The sequence below is a fragment of the Microcaecilia unicolor genome, chromosome 2 (genome assembly GCF_901765095.1).
Source record: "Microcaecilia unicolor chromosome 2, aMicUni1.1, whole genome shotgun sequence".
In the NCBI taxonomy this organism is placed as follows: Eukaryota; Metazoa; Chordata; class Amphibia; order Gymnophiona; family Siphonopidae; genus Microcaecilia; species Microcaecilia unicolor.
In genome coordinates, this window is record NC_044032.1 from 211,158,788 (window position 1) to 211,167,523 (window position 8,736).

An 8,736-nucleotide genomic window follows, 5' to 3' on the forward strand; every position below is an offset into this window, starting at 1 on the left:
CTCTCTGATATCATCCCATGGCTTTCAATACCATCTATATGCTGATGACTCTCAAATCTACCTCTCTACACCCGAAATCTCAACCAGCATCCAGACCAATGTTTCAGCCTGCCTATCTGATATCGCTGCCTGGATGTCTCAGCGACATCTGAAACTTAACATGGCCAAAACCGAGCTTCTCATCTTTCCCCCTAAACCGACCTCGCCTCTCCCCCCTTTCTCTATTTCTGTAGATGGCACTCTCATTCTCCCTGTCTCATCTGCTCGTAACCTTGGGGTCATCTTTGACACCTCTCTCTCCTTCTCTGCTCACATTCAGCAGACTGCCAAAACCTGTCGCTTCTTTCTCTATAGCATCAGCAAAATCTGTCCCTTCATCTCTGAGCACTCTACCAGAACCCTTATCCACATTCTTATCACCTCTCATCTTGATTACTGTAACCTGCTTCTCACCGGCCTCATTCTTAGCCATCTTTCTCCTCTTCAATCAGTTCAAAACTCTGCTGCGTGACTCATTTTCCGCCAAAGTAGCTATGCTCACATTAGCCCTCTCCTCAAGTCACTTCACTGGCTCCCTATCCGTATCTGCATTCAATTCAAACTTCTCTTATTGACCTATAAGTGCATTCACTCTGCCGCTCCCCAGTACCTCTCCACTCTTGTCTCTCCCTACGCCCCCCCTTGGGTACTCCGTTCTGTTGATAAATCTCTTATCTGTCCCCTTCTCCTCTACTGCTAATTCCAGACTCCGTTCCTTTTATCTTGCTGCACCTCACGCCTGGAATAGACTTCCCGAGCCTGTACGTCTAGCCCCCTCTTTGGCCATTTTCAAGTCCAAACTTAAAGCCCACCTCTTTATCACTGCTTTTGACTCCTAACCACTGCTCACTTGCCCTATCCTTTTATCCTCACGTCTTTATTCCCTTACCCTTAATTGTTCTGTCTGTCTGTCTGCCTGTCTTATCTAGATTGTAAGCGCTTTGAGCAGGGACTGTCTTTTTGTGTATGGTGTACAGCGCTGTGTATGCCTTGCAGCGCTATAGAAATGATAAGTAGTAGTAGTAGTAAAGCTGCTGTATATACTACTGTGTCTCTGTAGAAGACATAATTACATCATGTCCCTTTTGCTGCTATTTATCTTAATTACTCTTTCTGAAGTTTAGCCCTGTTGGATTACTACTAAATTTGAAGCTAATGTTACTTGACTATGTGTGAAGTGGACTTATTTCTGAGAGCACCTCTACGGGGAATATCAAGGCACAGTAACCAAATACCATATGAGATCTGTAAGAGTGAGGGCATTGAAGATAATTCTTCCCCTACCCCATGGTACCCATAATCTAACTGTTTGTTTAGCACAAGATAATGCCCTTGAACAGGGATCTTCCTGGAGGTCTCTACACCTATATTTGATTTCATATTTTAGGGTCATATAGCTAAGTATTCTTCAAAAGTTAATGCTTAGTGGATTGCTAATGCAAGCAAAACATTTGCCAAATATACTCAGCAGCATTGAAGAACATTCACCAACAAATGCAATTGTACAAAGAGTTTCAGAAATCTGTAGGAGCAGACTTTCTAAGAATATTGTAGCTATGTTTGCTCAGCAAGATGTCAGGCTTGTTGAAGGTCTCAATCACATGGTTAATCAGCATGAAACTCAAGCTGTTTTCACTTGAGTGGAGAGGCACGTTGTCATTTAGCAAGAGTGAAGGGAATTAGCAGTCACTTAGAAAATCCTGTTTGATGTGCTATTTCGTATTTCCTAAGGCAGTGTTTCCAACTTGTGTGTCATTTAGCAGACTATTTCAGTCAGATTCTACTATTTTACCATACTATAATACTGCATGAAATCAGCTGTTGGAAACTAAAATGGCATACTACTAGATATACAACCATATCAGAATAACCATACTGTGCCAGACCAATGTTCCATCTAGCCCGGTATCCTGTTTCCAACAGTGGCCATTCCAGGTCACACATACCTGGCAAAAACCCAAATAGTAGCAAGATTCCATACTACCAATCCCAGGGTAAGCAGTGGTGTCCCCATGACTATCTCAATAACAGACTATGGAGTTTTCCTAAAGGAATTTGTACAAACCTTTTTTAAACCCAGATATGCTAACTGCCATTACCATATCCTCCAGCAACGAGTTCCAGAGCTTAACTATTCATTGAGTGAAAAAATATTTCCTCCTATTTGTTTTAAAAGTATTTCCATGTAACTTCATTGAGTGTCCCCTAGTCTTTGTACTTTTTGAAAGAATAAAAAATCATTTACTTTTACCCATTCTACACCACTCAGGATTTTGCAGACCTCTATCATATCAATCCTCAGCTGTCTCTTTTCCACGCCGGAGTGCCCTAACCTCTTTAGCATTTCTTCATGTAAAAGGAGTTACATCCCCTTTATCATTTTGGTCACTCTTCTTTCAACCCTTTTCTAATTCTACTATATCTTTTTTGAGATATGATGACCAGAATTGAACGCAATATTCAAGGCGAGGTCGCACCATAGAGTGATTCGGAGGCATTATAGTATTCTTAATACAGAAGTATTATAGTTCTGACTTTTCATTGGACAGTTCAATTGTTAAGTCAACAGAGAACATATTTATCAGGTACAAAAACATTCTACAGTTGTTAAACGTGCATAATCCTATTATGCCCCAAATAGAATTACTCCTTGAAAAGAGGACAAGATGCTGTCTGCCATCTTGGGAGCAAGAGGACAAATGCTGAAAGAATATTCATGAGTGAGATTGAGGGCCATTTTCATTTGAAACAGGATTCCCTATCGGACAGCTACGTGACCCAGATAAATACATTGTTATAATATTGTCATACAATTATACAGCATGTGACATTGGGCAGCAAGTTGAAAAGCCTCTGTGTCTGCCACAAGATAGCAGACTTTGAGTTTGATTATTGTGAACTTTGAGATAATAATTCACCATTTAGGCTCACTTGATATTCACTTTAGCATTTATAAAATTCACATAAGGGAAGGACTAATAATATCTTTGGAGCTTTAAAGATTTACTGGTCATTATAAGCAAGTTCACAAGCACTGTTCCCTCTAAGCTGAGCGGGAGTCCTGCCAGTGAGTGATGCTGTTTCACTATCACATTTTCCATACTGAGGGACAGGCAAGTTCTGCAGGATTCCAGTGAACCTGCCTGTCCCTAGTGATTGCACACACACACACACACACACACACACAGAGTACAGACCTGTGGTGAAGAGGTGCTGAAAGGAGAGCTGCTGTACCCTGTGGCTGCTGAACAATGCAGAGGGGAGGGGGCCCCCCTGCAGGAGGGCCCCAGGCTGAAAGGCCTAGCACACTTGGAGCTGAGAAATACTATGAAGGGGAGGCTTCCTCCACCCAAGCCCCAAGCATGCAACCAGGAGAACCAGGAGAGCCCAGGCCTGTGGACGGAGGAAGGACCAGAGCCCAGCAGCGCTTGCTGAGGAGCCAGCTCACCCTGACTGTAAGTCCTGGCCATAACATTCCTAAGCTGGGTGAAGAACAGGGGGCAAGAAGGCAGGGCCCGGGTTCCAGAGCAGGGTTCTCTGCATCCAGTATCAGAGGAGAGGTGGTGGAAGAGAATAGCGGAGAGTCTGAAGAGGACGTTAGTGAGGAAGAAGAGGAGGAGAAGGAATCCAGGCCTAGGGCCTGGCAGAAGAAAGAGGCCCAGCATATGACTCCTGAAGAGGTAATTAGATCAGTGAAGAAAATGAATCGAGTAGAAGGTGAAATAGAGGTACTGAGGAAGCGGCTGAAGCTAGCAAAAACTATGTGTAACCTGGCTTCCACTGGCCCACGAGACAAGTATGTTAAGGGAGTTGAAGCACTCCAGAAGCGGCTTACAGCAAAACAAAGGCAGCTGCAAAAACTAAAGAATTGCAGAGATAATCCCCTTCGTGAGGTTTTCCTGAACAGGGAACGCATGCAGCAGACCCAGACGCAGTCCCAGATCCAGCAGGAAGCAGAACCCAGAGACACACAGGACTCCGTGGTTCCAGACACCCCAGAGGCTATGCTGGAAGGGACAGCAGGGGAAGAGAAACAGCAGCAGCCAGAAGGAGGGAAAGACAAGACTGACACAAATAATTCCCAGTTATCACCAGTATTTTATTTCCTACAGGATTCCCAAGAGCTAGGTGCTCCATCCACTTACCAGCCTTGTAGAACAGAGGCTCCTAGTCCAGTTGTGGCAGGTACTGTGGATAAGGAGGGGCTCCAGCACTGCATGCAGCAAGAGAGCCTGGCAAGTTTGGAACACAAAAGAGCTATGAAACTGAAAAAAATTCAAAAACGTCCCTTATACTTAGAGAGCTGGCAGGGCATAGCCGAACCCACAGAGAAGAGCTCAGGTTTGCTGGGAGAGACAGAGAAGAAAGACAGCCTGGAGAATCAGAACAGTTTGAATGCTGAGGAGAATCAGAACAGTTTGAATGCTGAGGTAGGAGAAGAATCACTACACACTGAGCAAGTACAGAAGTTACCAGGAACAACGGGAGGGAAAGTAGAGCAAAAACAAGGGGTTTTGCAGATGGAGACAGAGACTAAAGAGGATGGGAAAGTACAGGAATGGAGTAGTGGAGTACTACAAGAGATGGAAGAAGCTGAGAGCAAATATGGTGGACAGAGGGCGGGAACATCGTGGGAACACCACAGTCACTCATGGACAGAATTGATAGGGCAGACCTCTGAGCAGGGCTGTCCAAGAGCTGCCATCCAATCTCAATCAGAAGTGCTGATGACATCATGGGGGAAGCTCAGTGACAGGCAGGGGCTCCCAATAGATTCTGCCACTCAGAAACAAGAAGAAAGAGCAGAAGGGAGCTTCTCAGAAACTCATGCCCATCAAAGCAGGAGTCCCAGAAAGGAGAGAGAGAATTGTGGAGAGTGTCAGCTGCACCAGGAGGCGGAGCCAAGACCCAGATCGAGTGAGACAGGGCATGGAGGAGAGTGTCAGCTGCACCAGGAGGTGGAGCCAAGACCCAGACTGAGTAAGACATTGCCAGATACAGAGAGAGTACATGAAGGAGAGTGTCAGTTGCACCAGGGGGCGGAGCCAAGTCCCAGACCCAGTAAGACAGAGCATGGAGGAGAGTGTCAGCTGCACCAGGAGGCAGAGCCAAGACCCAGACTGAGTAAGACAGTGCCAGATACAGAGAGAGTACATGAAGGAGAGTGTCAGCTGCACCAGGAGGCGGAGCCAAGACTCAGACTGAGTATGACAGTGTCAGAAACAGAGAAAGTGCATGGAGGAGAGTGTCAGCTACAAGAGGAGACAGATCCCAGACCTGGTCTGAGTGGGACAGTTGCAGAGCAAGGGAACGAGTGCTGGTTGGGAACAGCAGCAACTGGCAAAGGACTGGAAGTAGAATATTGCAGAGGGGGAAGAGACAGAAACAGCACAAGTGAACTGAACATAGTGGGGTTAGTGGACATGGGAGAGGAGGGAGGGGAAGAGAGGGGGAGGGGAGGAAGGCAGGAAGGGAGTGGGGAAGGGGGGAGCATACTGGTATCAGCCCCTTTATCCTTTGCAGCAGTAGTACGGGGAGGAGGGGCAGAGACAGGGAAGGAGGAGGGGAGGCAGGAGTCAGACATGGAGACAAGGGGAAATCCATTTTCTGGTCCGTTGCGGGGTCCCGGGAGCGGTGTTACCCCAAAACGTCGAAATGTTGTCCAGCTGCGTTGGGTGGGCACAGGGGTAGCACCACCTAGAGAGGTTGTTTTAAGAATGGTATTCTCCCTTGGCTTTATCCCTGAAGATTTGTATGCATGCATACACCCTGTGGGAATCCCTGAATATGATATTAGTTTCTTAACAGGGCGAGGTTTGGACCTGTTTTGGGAAAAGTACACAGAGGTGCAGCATCAGGGTAGATGGGTGGATTTTAAGGCTGTCCCCATCAGTAGACAGGACGCAGTCCAGATTACCATTTTGGTACGTAATGAATCTCTTATGGCTGCAGACCTGTCATACTGGTTGGGACGGTATGCCGAAATTAGGACCCCATTAAGCAAAATACCAGACCAGAGTCGTGTGTGGGCGGGGGGGGTGGAGTGCCCTTGTAAAATTAAAACAGGCAGGCTATGTCACCCAACATATACCTTCAGCCGCATACATTGGAAGGGATCGAATTCAATGCTTTTATGCAGGACAACCCAGACAGTGCTACAGGTGCGGATCTTTCCGTCACTTAAGCATGTCATGTACAGTGTTAAAGTGCTCGCGATGTGGTAGTACAGATCATGACACCAGCGACTGCACTACCATACGCTGTAACCTGTGTGGAGGCTTGGGGCACCCTTTTAGCAAGTGCCCACAAGCATCGCACAATCAGGTAGAGGAAGAGAGGAGGGGGGAGGAAGGGGCACAAGCAGAAACTACAAGGATACAAGGACAGAAGCGGGAAGCATTAAAGGGATTAATGGATAAATCAAATACCACTATTCATACAGAGGCAGGCACTAAGGGAAAGGGAAAGGGGGAGAAAAGGGCATCAGGTTTGGATCACATTCAAAGAAGGGGTATTTGTGAAAGGATGGAAGAAGGAGGTGGGGAGAAGGGGGGAGAAGAAGGGGAAGCATGGACCCTGGTAGGGAAACATGGAGGGAAGGGGGGTCGGAGGAAGGAGGGGAGGGGGCTAGCCCGAGCGGGGAGAACAGATATTCTGGAGAAGAGCCAGAGTAATCGATATGCAGTGTTTCAGGTTTCAGGTGAAGGAGAGGGTGATCTTGAGATGAATCCACCCCAAAGGGAGGTTTTGGAGGAGAAGAGGAGGGAGGGGAGGGGAGCAAGGAATGAATCATCTGAAAGACTTAACAGAGAGGAGCCAGCAGTGTTACCCCCAAGTCTAACATCACATCCTACTAGTTTAACGAAGGGCCTCATGCAGGAAATAGAGGAGGGTAAGGAAGGGATGAAAGGGGAAAGGGCTGGTCCAGAGGAAACCAAGAAAAAAAAGGGTAGAAAGAAAGCCGGGGAAGATGACTCAGAGTGGGAGGATTTGGAATTAGAAGAAATTATAGAGGATCCTGAAGAAATGATGGGGGCAGGAATATCTGTGAAGAGGGATTGCGGTGAAGAGATGAGGAGGGGTAAGAAATTTAAGAAATAAACCATGGCTGCCTTGTCCTTAATCTTTGCAACTCTGAATGTAGCCAGCATAAAGGCAGAGAGAACTAGATTTGTCGCCTTTAGCGATTTGACCCAGTGCAAGGTAGACTGCATCCTGTTGCAGGAGACTCATTTGGATTCTTTGCAGCTCCTGCACCGGGCCAAGAGAGATTGGAAAGGGGGGCCCTCATTCTGGTCTCTGGCCAAAGAAAGATGCGCAGGGGTGGCTATTCTTTTTGCCACCCGAGAAGTGGAGATTACGAGGGAAATAGAGGTGGAGATAGGGAGGTGTGTTGTCTTAGACGTTTTCATTAGAGGGGTAGCAGTGCGAATCATTAACTTTTATGGGCCCCAGATTAGTTGGGAACGCAAGCAGCTGTTGCTCCGGGTGAAACCGTATTTATATACAAGCAAATTGGTGGTATTTGGAGGAGACTTTAATATGGTCTTACAGCAAGCAGATAGAAAGGGGTCCAGGCGTCAGGTGGGTTATGACAGCCTCCAGCTGGCAGCAATTGTAAAACAGGCAAGACTGGAGGTGGCGGGAGGGAAGGGGTTCACTTTTAGAAGGGGAGACACGGAGAGCCGTATTGACTGGCTCTTTGTAGGCGGGTTGGCTAAGTTTCAGGGGCAGCCGAATAGATGGACGGAATATTCAGATCATGCCTTAGTTTCCACAGTCTTAACAATATGCGAAGGGGCGCAGAAAGGCCCAGGATTTTGGAAACTGAGTGCAAAGTTATTAGAAGTAGAGGAAAACAGACAAATATTTGAGGGTTTTTTAGCAGACCAAGAAACACTATGGGAGGTGATGGATGATAAGGGAGCCTGGTGGGACATGGTAAAGGGGCGAGTCAAGGCCCTTTTCCGGTCCCTAGCCAGGAAGCAGAGTCTGGGGTTACAGGCACAGTGCTGTCGTCTTCGTAAGCAATTGGACCACGCGGTCTCCAACCATCTAGAGAAGGGAGAGATAGAAGCTTTGCAGGCCCAGTTGAGGCTGTTGCAATATGATCGATACGCTGCTTTGCTTCTGGAAAGGGAATATGGGCATCGATATTCCCCGGATCCTTTCCAGAATTGCAAGGTAGCAGTAGGACACAAGGTCATTTATGCTATGAGAGATGAAGCAGGGCAGCGATTGACGAACCAACGTTCAATCGAGGCCAGGGTCATTCGGTTTTACACCAAATTGTGGGGGAAAGAGAGCTTGGTTTCTAACTTCATGCTATCATACGTGCAGAGTGCCCCAGGCTTGGAAAAGGTTTCGGAGGGGGAGATGGAACAACTGCTTAGGCCCATTACCACAGGAGAGGTAGATGATGCTATTGATACGCTATCAGCACGTACAACTCCGGGTCCCGATGGGCTGACCCCAGAGTTCTACAAAAAATTCCGTGTGGTCCTGATTCCAGTGTTAGCTGCAATTTTTAATAATTGTTTGCAGAACGGGCGTTTGGCCCCTTCACAGCAGTGTTCTATTTTGGTTCTCCTCGCAAAGAAGGGAAATCTGGAACTTATCGAGAACTGGAGACCCATAAGTCTTCTGAATGTAGATAGGAAAATAATGGCCAGGATTATTTACAACCGCCTGGCTGGG